We start from the raw sequence: 23,955 nt of genomic DNA, 5'->3' as shown, positions 1-23,955 counted from the left end.
AAAATAGGTTCAAACCTGTGTTTCATTTTGCAGTAACTATGCCAGACCTACACTACCGAGGGCAGTCACACAGTTATTCTCCAAATCCTGCCCTACATCATCTACACCCTTTATTTATTTTTAGACTCTGGAGTCTAGCAGCCTGCAGAACTGCGGGATAAACCACCACGATTAACCGACACTCCTTGTTGTTCAACTCCACAGCCACTTGCAGATCAATTTTAGCAGAGTTCAAGGAGCTGTCTTGAAAAAAACAAAGCCTCTTGCCACTCAGGTGGTGCAGCTTAACCTTGAGGCATACGTCGCTGTCAACTGCTTTCTTCCTCCGGTTCAAGTGCTTATCCGTCTCACTTATTCACTGTCTGCCGTACAATCAGCGACGAGTAGTGTGATCCGAGCACCTGGGCGACCGACAGCCCAGGGCCAAAGAGAGTGTCATCGCCCGCGTTCTCCTGGTCTTGAGTCAGGCGTGTGGCATTCGAGCAGCACAGCTGTGGATCACGTACACATTCGCTCAGACGTGGAGCAAAGGCTCTCGGGGCCACCCCCGGCTAAACGCTTTCGGGTCAATGAGGTGACGGTCAGAGTGCGGGAGCTATGTTTGTCGCTACACGCATAGTCTGTCACCGACATAATGGGACGGGATTTAAAATAATGCCTGTAAAGGAGACAAATATGGGAACAAGATAGGCAGGACTGAGGATGCCTGTGTAAGTTTTTTACTTCGTCTTTCAGGATCACAGGTTAAAATTTTAGTGTTAGATTAAAACTGCAGCTGAGTTGAATGTTTGATCAGACATCTCTGAATATATGTAATGGAAACATACCTGATGTTTAATCCTCATTTTAAGCTTTAAATGTAAAAGTATCACTTTTTGTAACTGGCTTAAAGGGAAACCCTGTTTTTAGTTGCCATAATCCTCAGTAAACTTAACCACTTGAGTTAAATAAAGAAGCACTTTGCTTGCGTTTTCACAAAGAGGCACTTTACCTAATCTCTTTCGCAAACTCAAGCTGTGGCCTTTAAAGCTGCAACACTCAATATTTGCTCACGAACAATGGGCTAAATGACTGAGTGCGAGGTGAAAGGATTCACTTGTGGTGTTGACACCTCAGAAGCACATCCCCATAGCTCTGGTTGGCTTTTGTAGAAAGTTTGTCCTCTCAGCAGACATGCTCCCTCCTGAAGCAGTGATCAACGTATTGCAACCGGCATCAGTCAACTGCTGGTGTGTTTATTCTCAGTAAAAATGGCTCAGATCACATTCAGGCGAATCAGATCTGGCGCTAATGATTAGAATTTGTTTGTGGGGGGGGGGGGGGGGGGGGGGTTATCCAGTTTAAAGCTCAGATATTTTAGTTTGATGAGTGCCTTATGGACTGAAATGGGAGTGCACACCATGGGAAGATCAAAAGAGCTGTCTGAGATTTGTGGATTTATAGCTGTATGTTCCACCTTAAAGCATTATCCTGGCCCGACCCGTTTTGGTTTGGACCGAGTGGTTGAGACGGGAGCGCTACAAGATGGATTGTCGTATGTTTCTGAACACACAAATACCGCGAGCATATTGCTTGCAGGCAAAATTATCTTTTGACAGGCGATGCTACAATCGAAATGTTTGAGCCATAGAAGACATATTTGGCATAAACCAAATACAGCACTCTTGGATGACATCCCCATGAAGCACAGAGGTGGGAATGAGGACGTTTAATGCTTTGGGGATGCTTTTTTGCTGCACAACCGAGCCAGCTCACAATCATAGAACCTGGCAGGTGGCTCTCCCAGATTCTCCTTTGGCTCTCATGCGGATGCCATCTGCAGCTCCATCTTCATCATTTCATCTTTGTACCTAAAACAAACAAAAATAACACATTAACTGTCAACAGGTAAGCAAGTTGGAGAATTGCTGGTGGATATCAACACATTGTACCATCAGCTAACTTAAAGTAAGGTCAGTTCAACTTATTGTAGGAAATTATGTAATGGCATTGTTTAGGTAAAATTGCTAAATGTTTTTAGCTTAGTCATCATGAAGATCTTTTTTGATCATATTATGCATATATGCATTTGTCAGTCAAAAGTTTAGACTCACCTTTGTCATACAATGGCTTTTATTTTTCTGACTTCCTACAGTGCAGCTACATAGTAAATACATCAAAACTATGACCCAGGACTAAATAGAATTGTGTATCAAACACAAAACTGTGAAATAAATATCAGTAAACGACCATGTAACAGAGAGCAGGTGAGGAAGATGCTAGACCACCTTTAAAACAACATTAAAATTCAGAACCAGACACAGCCATAGAATAAGCATAAATAGTGGGAAAAAAACATTAGTAATTATAAAAAGATTTGGTTGCGTAGGTACTGGTGAAATAGAGATAATCGGAAGTCTCATTGTAAAGATGGTGGTAAACATCAAATAAAGTAAAATAAATAAATAACTTTCATATAATTGCAAATATGTTACCAATCTCATCAAAAAACTCCAGATCTGTTGATAAAGGAAAACATTTAGTCCAGTTGAATATGTAATTTTGTTTGCAGACGTCTTTGTGTAGCTCGCTGGGCAGAAGGTCATTCAGGGATTGCCATAAATCTTGTCGGCTGTCATCACTGCCTCTTAAGTTTAAGTCACTTGGCCCTCTCTATTAAGAGAACTCTTCAAGATTTCTCTATACCACTGCATGCTTTCTTGAAAAAAGTAAAATAAATGCTGAAGAGTAATACAGAGTTTTTGTCACCCAAGTTAAAAACACTTTAACTGCCCCTGAACCTCAAATCTACAAAATAAATAAAAACTTTATCAGGATATTTTTCTAGTTTCTGTATTTTCTAATAAACAAATCATATCTGTTGCTTTGTGTTATAATTTCACAAAACATTTGCTATTCCTCAAGATTTTCACAAACTTTCAAGCTCCCAGTTTTAAGACCACCTGCCGAAGGAATAGGCCAGCTGGTCTTGTCAAGAAAACTTTAAAATAAAAAAAATAAAAACTGACACATAAACGGTTACTGGTGGACTTTGGGATATAACACATTCTGAACTTTCCATAAAATCGACTCTCCAACTTCGATTGATGGACCCTCCCCCCCCCTGGGAAGAAAAAGCTCTGGATAACATTACAGTTTGGCGTCGGGGAAAAATAAATAAATAATAATAATAAAAAAGTCTTTGCAGCACTCTGTCATTACGCTGGTAGCGCAGAAAAGTGCCAGACAGATGTCACTGCGGATGAGACGAGCGCAGATGAGCCGGCTGAAGCGGTGTCATGAACCAAAGTTGAGTCACTTTGTAGACTTTGTTTGTTCACCGCTCTCTCTCTCTCTCTCTCTCTCTCACGCTGTGGGCAGAGCTGCGACTCGCTCCAGTACCAAACCAGGAGCTGTCAGCTATATTATTATTGGCTGAGGAAAAAAAATAGCGTCTGTGTAGATGAGTCAGTGAGAACAAAAGCATACAGCAGTAAAAATACACAATAGATGATTGTGCGTGAGCTGACTGTGCCGTAGTCTCTTATATAAACAGCTGTTAATGAGACCACAAGCATCAGGGTGTAAAAAAAAAGGAACAATACTGATTACTCTAAGATATAAACCAAATCACACACACATATTGTGGGATTATTCTAATATATTCTGTAACATTAGAAGCAAAATATGGCAAAACATAATAAGGTGTACAATTATCCTCGCTCTATTTCTGTAAAAGTCCCTTTCTTCCACAAATCTCCTTTCAGATAAATGTCTGAGCTCTCTGAGAAACACAAAGCATACCAAGCGCACAGTGTCATAAAGTGAAATCGGAAACATAACACATTCTGACACTCTGTAAAGATTTATGCTGGCTCACTGTTCTGAGGCTTTGCGTCCATTGGGTTGAACACAGACCACAGCTGAAACAACTCAGAATGATCCAAACCCTTGCCCCACTCCACAAGTCCCAAGAAACGCAGCCTGAACAGATGGGAATTTTAATGTTAAAGCAGAAGAAGACCGGAGCATCTATCTTTGCCTTGCTTGACAGCCCTGCTGCTGAAACAAACTGACTTTTGATTTCTTCTTCAAATCTAAATTGGATCATTTCTCTTTCTTTTTTTGCAATACCTTGATATGGTCGTAGTTACAACAAGCACCCAGTTCAATCAGTTCTACATTTTCTGCAAGCCTGTTCTGTCAAAATTATCTAACCGAGTCACACATTGTCCAAAACTGCAGCCATGGGGATCACATTACACATTACTGCAACTTAAACTAAATACGTTGCCTTTCAGGGTAAGTTTGAAAAGCTTATGCACAGTTTAAGCCTAGCTCAAACGGAAACCTTTCCTGAATAAACCAGCCTAATTCATCCAGTAGTTTCACATCCATCCCTTCATACCAGGGGAGGGGGCATAACAATGTGTTATTGTGCATTTGGGTTAGTGAGCCATGTACCCTTAGCTTGTTTGACTTAGCTGATAGGAGGGGTAACCTGTGTGCTCTTCTGATTCAAGGCCTGACTTGTACCTTCAGATATGGGAATCCCCACGCCTTGCTTGCAAAGATTGGTCGTTTTGAGCTTTGGTCAGCATTTCTATCAACTCAAACCAATCAGCTCATTCTGCTCTGACCTCTGATGCCGACCGATGATTTGGGTTTAAAGAAGTTCTGCAGCTTCGGATGTGTTCTTCCATTCAGGTCCTTCTCTCTGAACCTTGGATGAATGGTTTGCTCGCTAAGAAAGCGGATAGCAATGACATTTATGCTGTCAGAGACTAAATAATGCAGTGTACATACTGGAATAAAAACATGGAGGCACATGTCCCCACTTATTATTTTGGTCGTCATAGAACTGATAATTCACACAATGCAGATGCGTGTTTCTAGAAATTGGAGCAAATGTGTTTACGAGACATTTAATTGACCTTACAGATTGATGTGTGGAGTAAGGCCTTTGCGTTGCTTGCTTTTTCAGCAACTGAAAAATTATTTAGTATGAGATGCAAATACACATTTAGTGTAAGATAAACATTATATACAATAGTTGAAACAGAAACAGTTAGAACTACATAAAGGAGCATGATATAGAGAGGAAACCTTTGATAAAAAGATGACAAAGTGGCTACCTAAGGTTTCCTTCTTAGTCAGAGAAATGTTTACTTTCAAACAGAGCCAAGAGAGAGGCTATATATACAGTATATATATATATATATATATATATATATATATATATATATATACACACACACACACACACACATATAATAGTGAGATTCTGCAGATATATCCAAGAAGATATGAGTGCAATGAACACTGATACCGGATTGTGTTTTATTTAAGCAGGGAGAACAGACAATTCCCATTTGGGGACTGTGCAGCATCTGCAGCCAGACATTATTGGACGACTCTATATATTACACTGACAAATTGAATGTCACCGATGAGTTATGGCAAAAGAACTGCGAAACAGAAACTGCCACACTAACATACAGACACAGATATGTCCTAATGCACTGATGCATGAGTGCAATAACGAGAGACGGATTTTACTGGATAGACTGGAGCCAAGATTGTCTTTTTGTTTCAGTGGGTGGCCATGGTCCGTGGGGTTTTGTATTGCAGATTCTGCGTTTTATGTTTTAGGTCATCTTCCTGTTTCTCCCTCCATTTTCCTTCTGTTATGTGATGTTTTTTTGTTAGTGTGATCTTGGGTTTTATTCCCCTCAGAGCCAGATTATCAAACTGGAACACATAGGTTGCTCACACCCTCAGTTTTGGAAAGACGTTGCATATATTTAAACTGTGCGTGCATCTGGACTGGATTGGATAATTTCCTTTGCTTGCATGGAGGATGATCTAGCATTTCTTTTGCAGAGCGAAATAACAAAACATTATATCTAACAAAGTAATAAATTACTTTATTTTACATTTCATGAAACATGAGCAAGACATTAACACAGCTTACTTAAGCATCATTTCCTTATGACAGGGTGCTTCCAGGCAAAAACAGGACTTTACAACCTGACCCATGCTCTTTGTTTTTCCACAGATCATAGGGAAATCTGCTTTTTGTTCAGCAACACTCTCATACTGCTGCAATTTTAGTTTCTTCTACAGATCATCATCTTTTTCATACTGTGTAGTCATTATAGCAGATTTAGTTTTTTTAATCTTGTCATGCATAACATAATCAACACATTTTGTTTCGTTTCATCTTAGTTTAATAAATTCTCTTTTGCCTTGTCTTTGCTTTTATTGTAAAATAAAATACACTTGTAAATGAATCTCCGCCCTTGGTGGCATGTTTTATAATAATCCTACTACACCACCAGCATATTCTTCTCACAGATAGCTGAACACTGACATGCCTTTGCACACTATGGAGCAGCTATTTTGATTTGCCAAAGGACCATGCAGTACAGACCGTCTGTGCTTGTGCAATAGCTGAACTTACACGGTGGCTTTACCCCCTCAATGCTGTTTGACAGAGATCTTTCAATGCATTTGTAAACTATGTAAACACAGAAACCTCTAGCCGGGTAAGCGTCTGCCTGAATCCACTCTCTCCTCCCAGTGAGGTTTCAGGGTACAGTATTTATAGCTGCAAAAAGAGAAATAACCCACGCTCCGATGGACTAAACGTGCGAGCCCATAGTAAACCTTCACCAGACTGTGCGCTGAGAATAGGTATGGGTTCGCCCAACACCTCCGCCCCCCCCCCTCCCAGTGGCCATACTGCAGCTAAAAAACACAGCAACGGATCCCGTCATATGGTTTCACTTTGAGGATTATTCTTTCCTACATGCACTCCGTGAAGCTCAAGTTTCCATTTTCAAAGGTGTGGTCTTCTATTTAGGTCACAACACAACTGAGAAGAGAGGAATTCCCTGTGCATCCAAGTGAGAGAGGGCTTTAATGAGCTGCTCAGTGACTGAAATGGAGTCAGTCTGCTTACTCGAACGCTCACACAACTGCTGCTTCACTTTGGGAAGACGAGGGAAAGTCGAGCCCATTGTGCTCACCGTGCCCGGCAAAAAAAAAAAATATATACAGGTGCTTGTTGAACTTTTTCCCATGTTGTCATATTGCAAGCGCAAACTTCTATGCGCCTAATGGGGATTTTTGTGGCAGATCAACGCAAAGCAGTTCATGGAAGTGGAAGGTACAATTTTGCATGTTTTTTTAAATATTTCCACAAAAAAGTGGGCTATGTATTTGCAATTAGTTTCCTTCAAACCGATGCCCCTAAATAAAGCCTATTAGCTTCAGGAATACCTTACGATTGCCAACTGCGTGTAATGTCTTCTCACTATTAAAACCGTTCTGTGAAAGGCTTCAAAAGTTTGTTAGTGAACATTAACGAACAACCAGCATTATGAAGAATAAGGAACACTCCAGGAGATGCGTAAAGGATGTTGTTATATCATTTATAATCTCCCAGTGTTTGAAAACCGACAAACACAAGGTTGTCGGCCAACACTGATAGGATGGTTAACGGGAGCTTTACACACTGAAGCAGCTAAAAGGCCTGGTCAGATTGGACCAAATAGTGGCGGCATCATGCTGTGGGAATGTACAGGGAAGCCGTTCAGAGAAACGATAACAGCTTTGAACTGTGACCGAGGTTCACTTTCCAGTAGAAATATATCCCCAAACATACAACACAGGTATTGTGATAAGCTTTCGGTCAGAGCGTACGCATGTGTTGCAATAGTCCAGCCAAGGTTCAGGCCTAAATCTAACCGAGAATCCGTTTACAGACACTTTCCATCCAGTCTGACTGTGCTTTAGGGAGTGAGCCAAAGGTGCAGCCCCTAGATGTGCAAAGCTTGTACAAACAAAGCCCAAAAGACTTGCAGCTGTAATTTTAGTAAAATGTGGAAATACTAAGTAGTGACTCAGGGAGTTCAATACAAATACTGCGCATACTACATGATTTTTATTTGCAAGAACAAAAGTATGTATCATATTGCATCCACTTGACATTTAAGCCCTATTTTGTGTTGGTCTATCACAAAGATTCCCAATAAAATACATGGACATTTGTTGAAAAGTAAAGGGGCATGAGTATTTTTCAATGCACTGAAAGCCAAACCGATGTGCCTGCTTTGACTGCAAATATAAAGTTAAAATCAATCACCTCTGGTACATACATCCTCAAGTCCTCATAACCTGCATACCAAACATTTTTTCATCTGCATCACAAATATGCACACGGTATTGGAGGGAGGAGGAGAGGGTATAGCCACAGATCCCACTCATACCACAAGACAGCTTTTTCCTGATGAATAGGGAGGATGCTTTATGGCCTGTGGTCCTGCAGGGTCTTGGCCAGTCACACACCATAGCAATAAAGCTTTTCCCAGACAGCCAAACTGCTATTAGCAAGTAAAATGTACTTTAAAAAGTCCACAAAGACCGCGGAGGCTCATTAAGTAGGTACGTGACTAAGACTGTAGCATTCTATATGTCAGTTTGCTCCGAGTCTGGGCATTTGATCAAAAGTTTGTAACAAATGTGGAGTCGTCTGGTTCCAGAGGACCATAACATTGTAGGAGGGTAGAAAAGAAAAGGGAGTGATTTCATGACTTCATCTTAAGAGAAACAAAGGATATTGCAGTTCCTTGTGTGTCATCATCCGATCATTACCTTCCTTGAACCGTTTCCAAACCTCCAAACTGCCAGCAGATGTTCAAGAGGCTTAAACACATTGTTCAGTTCCTATGAGACATCTCAAAGAGTATTCACCTATCCACTAATGCCAGCGTTTACCTGGCAGGATGGTCAGGATAAAGTAGTTTTTGCTCAAAACGTTTGAAACATTAACAGTAAATTACGTAAATAAACTGTTGGCTACTGTATGTTTGAGAATGGGTATTTTATTATTTTTTTGTATAAGCCTTGTGTTGTAGTGTTAAACTATATTTATTATGATAGATTTAATAGGGTGTTTCTGTTTCATATAACAGATTTTTTGGACATGACTACCATGTGTCACATGACTTGTTTTGATTTATGACTACTATTTTTATTTGTCACGTGTAGTTGGACTTGGAAATACATTTTGCATCAAGGGTTTTTATGTTAAGGAAAATCTCATCAATGACAGAAATTTGCTTTCCGTATTCCCTTTGCAGGTACCAATGTGGGCGGTTCAGAAACAGAACAGCTACATAATTCCCATTCAAGCAAAATCATGGATGTGAGATTTTGCAAGATGAATTCTTTCCCTTGCAGTTCCCTAATCCCTGAAGGTAATTCCTCACCTTGTGCTCCCAGATGTTGTCCTCATTGTGTTTGTCTAGTTGTTCATTACTCTTAGTTAGAACTCTTTTTTTGGTGAACTTTTTACCTTCTCCAAAAGCTGATGTGGTTAAGTCGTATATTTTCACATCTCTTAATGTTATTTTGTAACGTAACAAATGGACTCAATTCCTCTTTTTAATTGGCCCAGCTGACCCTTAGATAAAACTTAGAGTATATTTACCTCTCTATCTTCGAATTATATCTGATAGACCATCACAATGTTGTGCATAATTGTGAAGTAGAAGAAAAAAATGGCATTAATGATTTTTAAAATTCTCTAAAAGTGGTATTCATTGTATTCATACTTTACTCTGATACCCCTAAATAACCTCCATTGGAACAAACTGCCATTAGAGGTATTCAACAGAGTACGGCTGTTCTGTACAGGAATTCTGGAGAGCATTAATGAATAAATAGCATCACAAAGAGCAAAGATGCACCAAACAGAAGAACAGAACTGTAAACCTACTAAAACATGATGGGCAAGGCCAGATTTAATCATGGTATTGTTGATGAAGTTGCAAATATCCCACATTGGGAGAAAGAATCAGTTGAAATGAAACCAATGACTTGTGCACTCCTCAAATCTGGCCTTTCTAAAAGTTTAGCAAACGAAAGCCATTGCGGAGAGAAAGTCTTGCAGTTTGCGACAAACCTTATTATGGACATAGCAAATTTGTGGAAGAAGGTGCTCTGGTCAGGTGGGATTAGAATTGCATTTCTTGACCTACATAAAAACAAAAAACAAACAAAAAAAAAAACTTTTGGAAAAGAACATAGCACATCATGATCCACATGGTGAAACATAGCTGGGGCAGTAATATTCTGTGAGGATGCTTTTCCTTAGCAAATCAGCGAGCTATCCTGTTAGCAAATGTTCATCTTCTGGCATGACAACGCCCCTATACAGCTAGTGGAATAGTTCAGAAGTTGATTTTAGCGAGCTAAATGCAAATGCACCCTCCAGATTTTTCATTTTTTTCAATTTTCAAAATCAGGTAAAAAGTTTCTTCCACTTTACAACTGTGCAGTACTGTTCGTTGGTCTATCAAATAAAATCTCCAATAAAATAAACCAAGGTTTGTGGGAGTAATGTGAAAGAAGATCACAGTGTATGAATACACGAGGCAAAAAAAAAAGGACGTAAGAAAAAAAGTTATAAGAACACACAAACACAAAGTTCTACTGTAGTAAACTTAAGGAAAAAAATAAGTAATTTCTTCTTATCTGAAAATAGCAGCAAAGAAGAATAAAGCTTTATAAACCCTACAACAGCATCTAATGACTGACTCAAGTAAAATCGTTGTTCCATGAAATGCGAAGCAATTATGGTTTAACGGGTTACTTTACCTCACTGGATACAGAGAACTTTAGGAGTTACTGCCAACATCAGCAGCTCTCTCTGTGGCGTTTGTGCCTGAGCGCACACTTTTTCTCATCTTGTGCAGAATTCTGTGTTCAGGGCTGTGGATTAGGGCTCGGTCTCTGGCTCTCGTCAGCACATGCTGGACAGGGCGCTCTGAGGCCCTGCATTCATTCCATGTTGTTTTCATTCCCCCCCCCCACCTTTGCTAGGTGCGCAAAAAATGTTTTCTTAAGACTGCATTCCAGCAAAAAAAAGTGCTAGGATTTACTTTTTACACACATCACCTGGGCTGTGCCAGTTCATTTGATACCCAACATTTTTTTCAGTCATGCAGCACAGCCCTGAAGATATGGGGCTTTACTCCCTCAGGACTAAATGGTTCTGGCACTCTGGAAAAGCAGGCGAACTGTAGGTGAAGCTTTGATAAACCCATTTTCTATGCCATCATTTATTGGGGAAATCAACAGTCCATTTTTCTCAGCTATTGCCGGAAATGCATTGCTGAATATAAATGAATGAGCAGATTTTTTTTTTTCTTCTGCAGATGAGCCCTTTAACTCAGGAAATATAAAGGCCTGTAATTACAGATAGATACAGAAGGTAAGGAAGTGAACCCACATTCCCCATCCAAGTGCAGGCTGACTGGAAGATTTCCAACAGAACATGCCAATTTAGTTTTTTGTATCATTAAAATGCCGCAAGTTTCTCTCTTTTTTTTTTTTTTTTTTTTTTTTTTTTACAACTTAGTCAATAATCAATTACGATTTTGAATCTAGCTCATGCACATGTTGTGATTTCATTCAAGAATAAAGAATAGCTGTCATTATGCGTTGACGCGAACTGCTGTTTGATGGGATCCAGCAGCCGGCAGGAAACGGTTTGCACGCCGTGTGATATTCTGAGTCAGGCCAGCGGTGCCGCAGACACCTGAGCCGGACGTGTTGTGTCGTTTCATCGCCCTGTTGTCTGAATAAGACTTGACTGAACACCTTCAGCTCAGTTAAAATTTATTTATACGGCTCCAGTTCACAACACGCGTCATCTCAGGGCAATTTACAAAGTCAGTTCAATCAAATCATACAAACAGAGTGGTGGAAAGGTTTTCTGAGGAAACCCAGCAGATGGCATCGAGTCATTGACTTGAGGCATTCACTCCTCCTGAAAGAGCGTGTAGCCCAAGTGGGCAGTCGCCTGCAACGTCGTTGACTTTGCAGCAATCCCTCACAGTAGTGTCAATTCCACGTGCATGTAGCGAGACACAAGGATGACTTGCATAAGAAGATACTCTGACTTCTTGGTCATCAGTGTCTGCCCACTAGTTTGAATTCAGTCCCCACAGTAACATGCTGATGTGCTGTAATTCATTGTCTGACTGGATAGATGTTAGCTGTCTGCACCACTAGAGCGCTGAGGTGGATTTTGTCCTTACCATAGGTGTACTTGTAGGTGTACAAGCTGCTTGTGTATGTGCATCTGTAAATTATCCACCTTATTATTCTGCAAACAATTGGAGGAAAAAAAATCAGCGGTGTAGTTTCCTGCAGATAAACCAGGACCCGCTCTGCTGCCCAGCGTCCCTTTTCTAAGCACATCTCTGGCAGCTTGGCAAGCAGGGCCCTCCCTAGAGCAGTCGGCCATGCAGCGTTTCCTGCATCAATGTAGTACATTATCAAAGGCCGTTCTTACCTTCATTGAAAACTTACTGTAACAAAAACCCATGGAGTAAAAGATAAACATTTGTCCTGAAGCAAGAGAGATTGCTACAAACATGCTTGGGATTAATCTGAAGACTAAATTTGCAGGTTTTTGCTGAAATTAACTCATTTAACTGATTTTGTAAAAAGCTTTCTGGCATCAAGCCTTATACTGTCAGAAAGTCTCTTTATTTCCCCTTAAGAGTCTTTATTGTCTTCATGTAATGATAGCACCATTTTGGTGAGACACCATATTCACACATAACACGCAGACAAAAACAACACATAATGTTCAAGTTGAATGCACTGATATCACTTCATGAGATGCTAAAGAGCATGCAAATAGTCCTGAGCATCTGATAAGATTTAAAAGTTCGGTCCAAAAAATACAGAGCAGCCACTTTACAGAAGATTTAAATTACTGTGCAATTAGAGAAAACTTTCCATGAGAAGTCATTTTGTTTCTACATTTTATTCCAACTTGCTTTTATTCTGTTTTTATTTTCCTATATTTTAATCATGTAAAGCACTTTGCATTGTCTTTATACTGAAATGTGCTATACAAACAAATTAGCCTTGCTTTGCCTTAAAAAGTATGCAAACAGGCATTAATCAAAAAATGTTAATATTCAAGTTTATTGATGTTCAGGTCAAAAGACAGGTGGCAGTCCGTTTACTGGATCATGTAAAACTGTGCAATTGCATGAAAGCATTAGACAGACATTCCTGAAGAAGTTAATAGTGTGCAAATTGTCATTAGCAAAAATTAAAATCTTAAAAGAACTGTGCGATTTGCATGGATGTCCAAACAAACACTCCTTGAAAAACAAAAGTGTGCAAATACACATTAGTGTGTGAGAAACAGTAAATACTTGTGAATCTAATCAAGAACCTGTGGAGCCAGTAGCATGTTTGTAAAAATGTAATGGACCATGAACTGGGCAGGTGGTTTATTTGATTCTCGGTAGGGGGCGATAGCCCTCACAGCTTTGGGAAAGATGGTGCTTTTAAGTCTATTAGGTTTTGATTTAATGTTCCTGATCATTTACCTGATGGAAGTGGAAATAACAGGGCATTGCCTAGGGTGGGTGGGATCTATTGCAATGCCTCTGGCCCTTTTCTGGACACGTGTAGCATGTCTAGATCATGTATACAGCCTCCCACAACCCCCTTGTGCTGACTTCACCGGCCATGCTAAATCCTTCCACTCCTGTTTCGTGCAGCTCCCATACCACAGTATGATGCTGAGACACAAAATGCTTTTGATTGTAGCTCTATAAAAGTTTATTAGCAGCTTAGTGGAAAGTCCAGTTTCTTTCAGTTTCCTGAGAACAACGGACCACTGTTAGGCCTTCTTCACCAGTGCATGAGAGGTAAGAGGAAATGTAAATGCTCAGGAACATTATACTGTCCACACGCTCCACCACCTCCCCGTATTTGTAGAAGGGAGTGTGTTCAGTCTTCCTGGACATCCTGTAGTCCACCATGACCTTCTTGGTCTGGCTGGCGATCAGGATGAGGGTATTCCTGGAGTACCACTTTGTCGGATTGCTGAGCTCCTCTCTGTAGTGGATCTCATCTTTATTGGATATGAGACCCTCCATGTTAGTGGCATCCCCTAACTTCATAACCATTTGTGGGTTATATAGCAGAGCCGTCTGGTGTGAAGAGGGTAAAGAGGAACTGTGCACAAATCTGTGCACCTGACATGCTCATTTCTACCCTGCTGTTTTTGCTCTCTATGAATATGTCAAAAGTGATTTCAATGTATCTCCTTTACCATTGCAGGTTTTCCTGGCCTAAATATATTGTGTCTTTACTCTGTCCTCTTGTTTACCATAGATTAACTGTTTTGCCACCTTTTGAAAACCTTACATGTAGAAATCACTGTACTTAATTTCTTTGGTTTAATTCACTAAGAATAAAAACAGGTCAGGTCAAGGTCAGTATGCCCCCCCCCCCCCCAAAAAAAAAGAAAGAAAAAGAAGAACATATAGATTTTTATGATTCAACTTTTGACTTTTGATTATGACTTTTGGTTTTAATCTTTTTAATCTTCTTAGGAAAAGGGAAAGTGTACTCACTGTATTTTACAAATGAAGCATTGTTTCCCATCACAAGCAAAAGTCATTAGGCATAGTCATCATATGATTTGCGTGTTAGTGCTGGTGCGATAAAAGGCGTATATCTGTCTATATCTTTAGGTCAAAGGAATGTGCGTCTGTGTGTCTCTAAGTAAGCCTGTTGCCCCTATCCACCCCGGTTCACACTGATGACCTCATTCCAGAGAGATGCGCTCTGCTGACGGGAAGCAGAGAATTTTGCTCCGTACAAACAGCCCTGAGCCCGGCTGCCTTTCACAACAACACCGCCTGTTCCCTTTTCCTCTTGCTGATGGTGTCATTTCTGGATGTGTGGACGAGTTTCTATTGTAAAAGCAGAAGGTTGTTCCAGTCTGTGGCTAGAAGCTGCCACTACTGACTAACTGTTGGGTCATGGAAATGTCTCTGCATGAATCTGAGGTCTGTTTTTAGCGGATATGTGACATAATAATCTCACTATTCTTAAAAAAAAATTAAGCCCAGTTGTACTCTCTTGTGGCCCAGCAAAGGCCAAACAACTACTACATATCCACCATTTGCTCTTTTTTTTTTTTTTTTTTTTTACAGAAGCAGTAAAAGCTTCCCCTATGTGATAAGAAAAAAAAAAGATCCTATCAGTTATTTTTCTTTGGGATTACCAAACCCCTATTTTATTTCACATTTTTTTTTGTAGAGGCAACAGTGACTCACAATTGCATCAAATGTGGATAGTAAACAGATAGCAGACAGAGATGCTTCACCCATAGTCATGTGGGCAGAAACTTTTTAAATCATCAGAATCATGAACCAAACAACACAACACATCCATGCTCTGTCTTAAACTTCTGTATTATACACAAAACCAAACATTCTCATTAGAAGAAGAAAAATGGCTTGCTCGTTCACTGCAAAAACGGATCAAAAAATAAGTAAAATGTTCTTAAAATTTGTGTTTTTGTCCTAGATTTGAGCAGGTAAACGATATTATCTGCCAATGGAATGAATATTTTGACCCCTAAAATAAGATAATTTGACATCATGCACTTGAAATAAGACGATGGAGATGAGGTGTTCCTATTTTAAGTGCAAAAGTCTTATTCCATTGGCAGATCATCTTATTAACCTGCTCAAATCAAGGACAGATACACTAATTTTAAGAAAATATTACTCATTTTTAGTTCAGTTTTTGCAGTGTTATGACTACAAATTTAATGCATTTTATTTGGAAATGTATGTGACAGAACCCAGAGTAGTTAACAATTGTGAAGATGAATGAAGGAGAAAGAGCATATGGTTCTACGAGTTTTGTGGTTACAGCTGCAGGTTTTCTGGGGTATGTCTGTACCACTTTTGTAAAGAGTCTTGAGACAAAGATTTTCTTCCCATTTGTCAAAACACCTCAAGCTCAGTCAGATTTGAAATACATTTTTAATCTGTTCTCTGTTGGATTTAAGTTTTGACTTTGACTGGACGAGTCAAATACATGAATGTAATTCAAACTAAACCTTTCCATGTTGCTCTGGCTTCATGTTAAGAGTTGTTGTATCACTAATAGGTAAACCTGCAACTTGTCAAGGGTTTTGTAACCTCTAACGAGTTTTCATCCAGGCTTCCTCTGTATTTTGTTCCGTCTAGATTCTCATCACATTGACCAGCTTCTTCATCATGAAGAATCCCCATAACATGACACTGCTTCCACCATGCTTCATGACGGGCAAGATGTGTTCTCTAATGAACCTCTAAGTCCTTTACGGAACAACCAAATTAATACTTAGATTTAAGCATACACCAGAACACTAAGTTCATTAATGAAATGACTTTGAAAGGCCTTTAGTTGTGTTATATTTTAATTCAAGAAAAAAATAGGTCTAAATAAGAAATGATACCACACTTTTTACATTTCTTATGTATAAATAATTTTGCACACTGTGTATCCTTTTCCTCTCACATCATTATTATGAACTACTGTGTGCCGGTTGATAAAATAATGTAGTAAAAGTAAATTGCAGTTTGTGGTTGTCAGATGACAAAATGTGAAAAAGGAGTATAAGCACTTTTTCAAGCTACTGTGGATATGATTTCCCTTTTAATGCCAAAAATAGCAACATTATATAGGGAACAAGATGGTTCTGACAACGTCTTGCAATCAACACAACACACCAGTCACTGGAAAGGGGGCTTTCTTAGACTTTTATTCCAATTCATTATGGTAAAGTTGACTTTAATCTAAACTATACATTGACCGAATAGTCAAAAAAGACACTCTGAGTCGGGCAGTTTCTGTACCTTTTGCAGAACCTTTTGCAGAGTGATGGATTTGGTCTTGAAACATCTAGGAGGTGTTAAACACCAATAGAGGGCTTGTGGTTAAAACTGCCAAAGAGTCCTGACTCACAGGGACACAGGACCTGATGTCTTTTTTAGGCCCTTGAGGCGCCTGCCTGGTTCCCAGTCAGTTGTTCAGGGTCTGCCCCCCCCCCCCCCCGGAGGCTCAGGGTTCACCACACCCTGAACTCCACTGAATCATGGGTCAAGAGCCCAAGGCTAGGCCAGCGCCTGCACAGCTGAGAGTTATGCTTTAAGATCATACTTAGCAACCTGATTTGTGAGGTTTATATAAAGAATGGGAGGAACTGTCAAACAAAGCTGTTTATAGCCTGAGTGTTTACCTGCAGCCATCGCTCGGTACACAATTTACAACCTATTATTTTAAAACTGGAACACACAGAATGTTGTTAGCAATGACTCGATGGTTTATGGCTGAGCCACTAAGTCACTTACGTTGCCATTTATTTCCGTCCTCCAAAAGGTGTGTGTGCGTGTAACTTATAGCAGAGGCTTTTACACAGTTACAATGACACACTAATTATCTTTTAAAGAGGGACAACAACAACAACAACAAAGTGCACCCTCTTAAGATCTTTTCCTGTATTTTTTGAACTGCGCTGTCATAATGCCTCCTGACCCGGGGGGAGAATAAACATTCCATTTGGCCTTCATGACTTGCCAGCAATTACCCAACCAGCCCCAGGGTCCTGCTTGCTAACTGCCTGCCTCGCTAACTGGCTGGTTTTACTTGCAGACAGACAAAGGAACGTGCATGAATTTTCGATTACAGGTCTACACCACATGAACATTAACAAGCCACCTTCACAATAGGCTTGTAAACTTACAGTCATAAAGCTCAGACTCAAATCAGCCAGATTCAGCCTAATGGGACACAATGTGTATGGGTCTTCTAATAGGTGTGTTTCGATTCTTGACATAAAATGTAAGATTCTGAAGAAATAAAACCAAGTATAAATGCAACAAAACCTTCATTGTATTGTAACAATGTTTTAGGACAAAACTGCATATTCCTTCATGTAACTATTAGGTTGTGCTGACCGTGGAGTAAAAATGTTGCAAGCGGTGGTCAAGGCTGTCTGACAGCAATGACGCAGGATTGATCCACCGATTGTCGCTGCTGCTGATCTGCATTTGGACACACAGACCTGATTGTTCGCCGTCTGGCTCCACTCCTTTATTATCCACATCCCTGCATGTCTGAGACCTTTACTTTGGCACTCAGTCCTCCACAGCACAGACAAAATATGCCAACAATAGACAGTCAAACTTAGCAGATCAGTTTATCCGTTTGGGTGATTTAATTTATTCTGTTCCCTGAATTTCACAGAAGGCAGAGTACATTTTGTCATTTATTTGTTGACAAGAGAAGTCATGCTGAATAAACCTGTTATCATAGTTATCTTACTGTATATGATCCCGTTGTGTATCTATAACCACCTTTCTCATTTATCTAATTTGTAAAAAATAAAGGGTGTTTTGTGTATATTTTTATGAGTGATTTGTGTAGATTACAATGTACCCGATTCTGTTTAGTGTGTTTTGAGATGAAGGGTGTACAATGTAAAGTTATCTAGATATGGATAAACTAATGAATCCTTTTTTTCTCATCTCATATTTCATATCTGCTTCAGCATCATTGGCTTAGATTTCAGGGCCCCGTGTGGTCAAGCAATTTTAAGCAATTATTAACTGAATTAATCAGAAAATAGGTTGGCCTGCCATGCCGTTGGAGCCACTGCAAGCGTTGCGCACTCAATAGCTGAGTGAATCTTGCTCAATGCAGGACAGCATAGCATGAGATTAAGAGACAATGTTATGAACTATTTGCTTCAACATTTAAGTAGTACCTGTGTAATCACCACAACAAGTTTTAATTTATTATAGATATAGAGTTTGAAGCTAATGGCTAATTCAAGAGAGGCTAAGAACATAGTCGACTTCTACTGCCTTAAAACAGCTTAAAGTTATGGATAACGTACGACAGTAAAGTGCAAGGCAGATATGTGATAGTGTCAGATCAGAGACCTCAAGCTGTAGCTTTCTTAGAATTCTTAGTGATGAAGCTCAATCCAGTGAAACTTTATTCTGAATAGAAACAATTCTCCCATTTTTACTGTGGTTTAGAAAGGTCAGATCAGTGACCTTAAGTTGTAGCTTTGAGGAATGTATGAATAGAAAATAATGAAGCTTTGAATTTTTAGTGATGAAGCTAGTTCCGGTGAAACAATGAAACAAAAGAAGGTATTCTATTTGTAGTTTTGGAAAGGTTGGACAAAATAACTTTAGATCAGAAATCCCCAAGAATATACTTAGCTTATTTCTTCTTAATATAAACAATTAGGTATTTCTGTATGTTTGTTAATGTATGAAAGAAGCCTAGTCAAGGATTTATTTAGCTTATTCCTTTGTCTTTTCTACGTATTAATGTTTTTCTGTTCATGTACAGCACTTTGAATCATCTTGTTACCTAAAAGTGCTATATAAATAAACTGACCTTACCTAAACTTACCTAGTGTGTGACAGCAGCAGGGAAGCAATATCCAGACTCTCTTGCTTAAAAACGGCCATTTTTCTTACTCAGTGACACTCAAGGTGATCTTCTATATGTTTCTTGCCCTGAATAGCCAGTGGTTGTTATGCGACCAAAACAAAAACTAAAAAAACTATTGCTCCAAGGTTCTTCTTGGATACTATATATATATATATATATATATATATATATATATATATATATATATATATATATATATATATATAATTGTACCACTGGCGTTGCTGTTGCTAGCATGGCAGCAATTTCATCCAGTCAAGTTGGTCGGGTTCACTCTAAGTATTAAACGAAGGTGTTGTAAGTTTAGAGAACCAGCATGTATCATAACATAAAACCATACATTATTTTTAATTGGCTGGCTGGGGTTGGTCTGGAACTTGCACCAATTAAAATCTAAAGTCTCGTTTAATAAACCGCCGCTGTGGCGCAGTCCCACAAGCCTGTTTCTACAAGTTCCACAAGTGGTTTACCAATAAAACGGCACTTGTATGCGTCGTAAAGCATGTCAAGAGGTTGTGGGGAAAAAGTTTGAGAAAAAGAAAAAACAAATCAGGGGAACGTGTCATGAAAAACAGCCCCAACTTAAATTGTGTCCTTTTGATTCAAATTTAAGTCAAACTTTCTCAAAGTGAATTTGATATTGCAATGCCATATTGCCACATGTAGGGAAAGGTGTTTTAAAGGGCATGGGGGAGACAGCAGGGGTGAATGCTGGTACTGTTCGCATAAAGGCCTCTCTAACTACTTGTTGACTCAGCCACTCAGATGTCCAAATCTAAGCAGGAAAAAAAAGTCACACTGCAGTTTTCCACATAGATTAACTTTGAGATTCAGGTTAACAGCCCTCTAGAGCAGGAAATTCCTCTATTTTAAATGGTCAGCTCACAAAATAAATGTTGGTGTTGGTCGTAAACCCAGGTTTAAATTTGGGAGATCTCAAATGTTTATGATGTTTGTAAAAATTACAGACATCACAATTTAACTGATTATCAATATACTGAAACAAATCCAGATGCCTTGCAAAAGTCTTCATACCCCTTGATCATTTCACATTTGTTTACAACCACTAACTTCAAAGCCTTTCATCACTCTTTAAAGCAACACAAGGCAGAATACAATAGTTAAGTGGAAGAAAAATAAATATTCAACTATTTAAAAAAAAAAAAAATCCCTTTTCCAAAAAGAACAACAGACTTATCTGACAGGCTTGACAAGGATGGCAGTAATCAGAGAGGAAGCCAAGAGGGCCGGGGTAAACCTGTTGAGATCCACAGATCAGGTGGGAAAATCTCTTGGGAGGACAGCCATTAGTTATAGATAACACAAATCTGGTCATCATGGAAGTGTGGGATGTCAAACTCAATCGTTTAAAAAATGGGGTTTACCACAATCCATGTAGGGAAGACACATGTGGAGGAAGATGCTCTGGTCAGATGAGATGAAACTTGACCTTAAACTTTGGGACTCTTATCTGAAATAATATGTGAAGGTTAAAAATTAACAGCGTACATCATCCTCTCCCTGTTGAAATACTGTGGTGCCTCAATCACGATGAGGGAATGATTTTCTTTTGTATTAACAGGGAAGCAGGTCAATGTTAATGAGAAATTAAATCCATTAGAAGCTACAACCAATGGCGGCACCAAAGAATGAAGGATTTACTAATCCCAGTTTGTAATGGGTAAAAAAAAAACTGAAATGCATGCTGCTTGCTGCTAACAAACTGCTTTTATTGATTCAACAAATAGAAAACAAGAAGTGCAAACTAAGTTGAAACAACCCACAGAAAACCTCTTTACCAGAGAGGAAAATATAACATAGAACATCATCCTGGACAGCAAACAGGCTTAAACTGGAGGCAACCAGACTTTTTGGTGGTGCGAGCCGCCATAATGGACAAAGACTCCTGGATAGGTGTCAAAACATTTTCAGAAATAACTAGGTGAAATAATTATTTTGTGTAAATAATTTATGATCAACTGCTATAGTTAATTTCTTTTTATTACAGCACTTTTATTAAACCCAGGGCTATATGTTTTGAATCAGGAAGGAAAATGTGAGAAGAGGGGGGGCTCACTTTAAAGCTTACTGTATAGATGTGTTATATTTTAACAGTTTACTGCACAAAACTTTCTTCTGTCAGCAGAGAATTGGACTGGCTGCAGGAGTGGAAAGTAATGTAGTGATCTAAATGACCTTTTAATGTTTTTAGCTACTCCAGGAATAAATGCTTTGGTTTTCACCGAACCAAGCACCATATCATTCATCACATCTTGATGAAAATCCAGCTAGAAGCTGCCGGAGAGGGTTCCTTTTGTTTTTGATCATAGCCAGAGCTTTTAGGTCTACCTGTACATCAGGTGAAAGTCCCTCTACTCTGTTCTCCAGAGGACCCTGCTGATACCTATTAGAGTAAACCTCCACTTCTTCTTTTTTTTTTTTTTTTTTTGTTTTACAAGTGATTAGCCATAACTTACAATCAGCCCCTTCTGGATCAGTATTCAGATTTTCCTGCTAACTTCAGCCCAAGTTATGCCACCTCTTCCACATGTGTGCACACAAGCACCAGGCTCCAACTCATGGCTCCGCAGCCTGAAATGAGCTGCGTCTCTTTATCGTTGCCCGGCTCGAGTAATGAACAAGGCAGGCTGACGGCCCTCGACATAAATTGCACGATAAAGGAGCTGCAGGTCCATGGGAATGCTTTTATTCTGCCAAACGTGTGGCGCAGATCCAGGACAAGTTTGATGGACATGAGAGCACACAGAGCAGCCATGAAAGCTGCGATTCGATCTGACTTTGAATCAGATAAACAACAAATAACCCACCACAAAATATGAATCTATAATCATCAGTGATGCTGGGCTCGGGAGGAGGGCCATATCCGTTTTCTCTTGATGAGGGCCATATTCCCCCCCCCCCCCCCCCCATCCCACCACCATTGGCTACAACAGACTTCACACTGGAGTGAAGGTTGCCTTCCAGCAAAACCACACCCCCTACACATACAGCCAGAGCTATGACAGACTGGTTTAGAGTAAAGAATATTCACGCTTCAAAAGGCCTAGTCAAAGTCCAGTCTGACTGAGCTTGAGTGATTTTGCAAAGAGGAGATGGTCCCCGATGTGCAAAGCTGGTAGAGACCAATGTAAAAGGTGGACTCAACAGGGTTCAAATCAAATGCATGCAAAGCTTTGTAGATTTTTATTTAAAAACAAAGGAAGAAGAAAAAGGATTACCCTTTGTATAATAACAATATAATTAGGTGTCACTTTGTGTCGGTCTCTCACAATCACCATAAAGTACATTCAAGTTTGATTTTGATTTTATGTGGGACTTAATGAAAAAGTTTAAAGGTAAACACTTTTGCAAGGCACTGTACTTTTACAAATATGTACATTGAAAAAGCAACGGGGGCTGGTACACTTAAGTGCCTTTAATTTGTGAGACATGGCAAGAGATCCGCTTTCTTTAATATATAAAGAATTAAGAAAAGACTGAAGTGATGGTTTGCACTACATTAGCAGCGTTTGATGATAAAAGTGCTCCCAAGAGCTTTTGAAGAAAGCCTGATAGGGTGAATTTTCCATGCCTCCGAGCAGCAAATGTCTTTGTAAATAAAGGGAAAGAGCTGGTAAGGCTCTCTGAGGGCTGTGGTCCGTGATCAGACCTTATAAGGAGGCTCACTGGTCAACACAGCAGTCGCCAGGACATTTGATCTGAAGAGACAAATGGAGAGCACTCGCACTAGAAACCGTGCACGGACAAGAAATCTGAGGGAAGGGAAATGTATGATTACCAATTCTAAAGATATCAGTGACAAGTCTCAAGGCAAGTTCCACAGTACATTTAAGTTAAACTGTTGCAGGAGTAGAAGTCTTAATTTGTCAATAAAGATTCTAATTGGACTGTTAAAGTGTAAAGACAATGTGAAAATCTTACTTACATATGAATAAAATACAAAGCCAGCTTCTTATGACCCACAGGCAACCGGTGCTGAATCATCAGAGTCTGGGAAAAGAAGTTGCCGCCGATCTCTCAGAGAGGGAGGTGAACATGTTCGTTCCTGACAGCAGATCTGACGTGCAGGAAATGATGGGCAAATGTTATCCATGGAGCTGAAAGATTTTTTTATTTCAGTAAGAAAGTACCAGCAAGAAAACAGCTGGTGCTTTCTTTCCTGCCAACACTAATCCATCCCTGTCATTTTTTTCCCACTTAGCAATGGTTGAGTCAACCAGAAGAAGCAGACTTCCTAACATCCACGGATCAAGACGGTGTAGGATGGTGACTACGCTACAACGTCAATGGGAGCCTTGACACTCTTAGATAACTGCAAGGTAACTGGGACATATTTTTGTTTGTAGCTTTCATGTTTCATGATATTTTAAAGGCAACCCAGTGAACTTATGATGGCAAAGTAAATTGCGGAGCTGCGAGAAGATTTTAGCAAATCACAGAGAGAAAGAAAAAGGAAGATTACCTATTTCAATTCAGAGTAGTGATTTTAAGGCAAACAGATATGTGTTCTTTTGCTGATTGATCTCAAGTAGAATTACCCCGATGGAGTGGTCTAATGGATAAACCATTGCAGGATGCAATGGTTTATCAGTAGCCGGT

General features: G+C 39.6%; 1 long non-coding RNA gene across 1 annotated transcript; it reads left to right on the top strand.

The window, feature by feature from the left end:
• Window positions 1–648: 648 nt before the first annotated feature.
• LOC118566157 lies at window positions 649–23,955 on the top strand. Its single transcript, XR_004932850.1, has 3 exons — window positions 649–710; window positions 9,126–9,242; window positions 23,322–23,955. It is a non-coding gene; the product is annotated as an uncharacterized LOC118566157 (long non-coding RNA).

Source organism: Fundulus heteroclitus, chromosome 2, assembly GCF_011125445.2.
Source record: "Fundulus heteroclitus isolate FHET01 chromosome 2, MU-UCD_Fhet_4.1, whole genome shotgun sequence".
NCBI classification, from domain to species: domain Eukaryota; kingdom Metazoa; phylum Chordata; class Actinopteri; order Cyprinodontiformes; family Fundulidae; genus Fundulus; species Fundulus heteroclitus.
The sequence above is the reverse complement of the archived record's forward strand: the minus strand, read 5'-3'. Positions and strand labels throughout refer to the sequence as shown.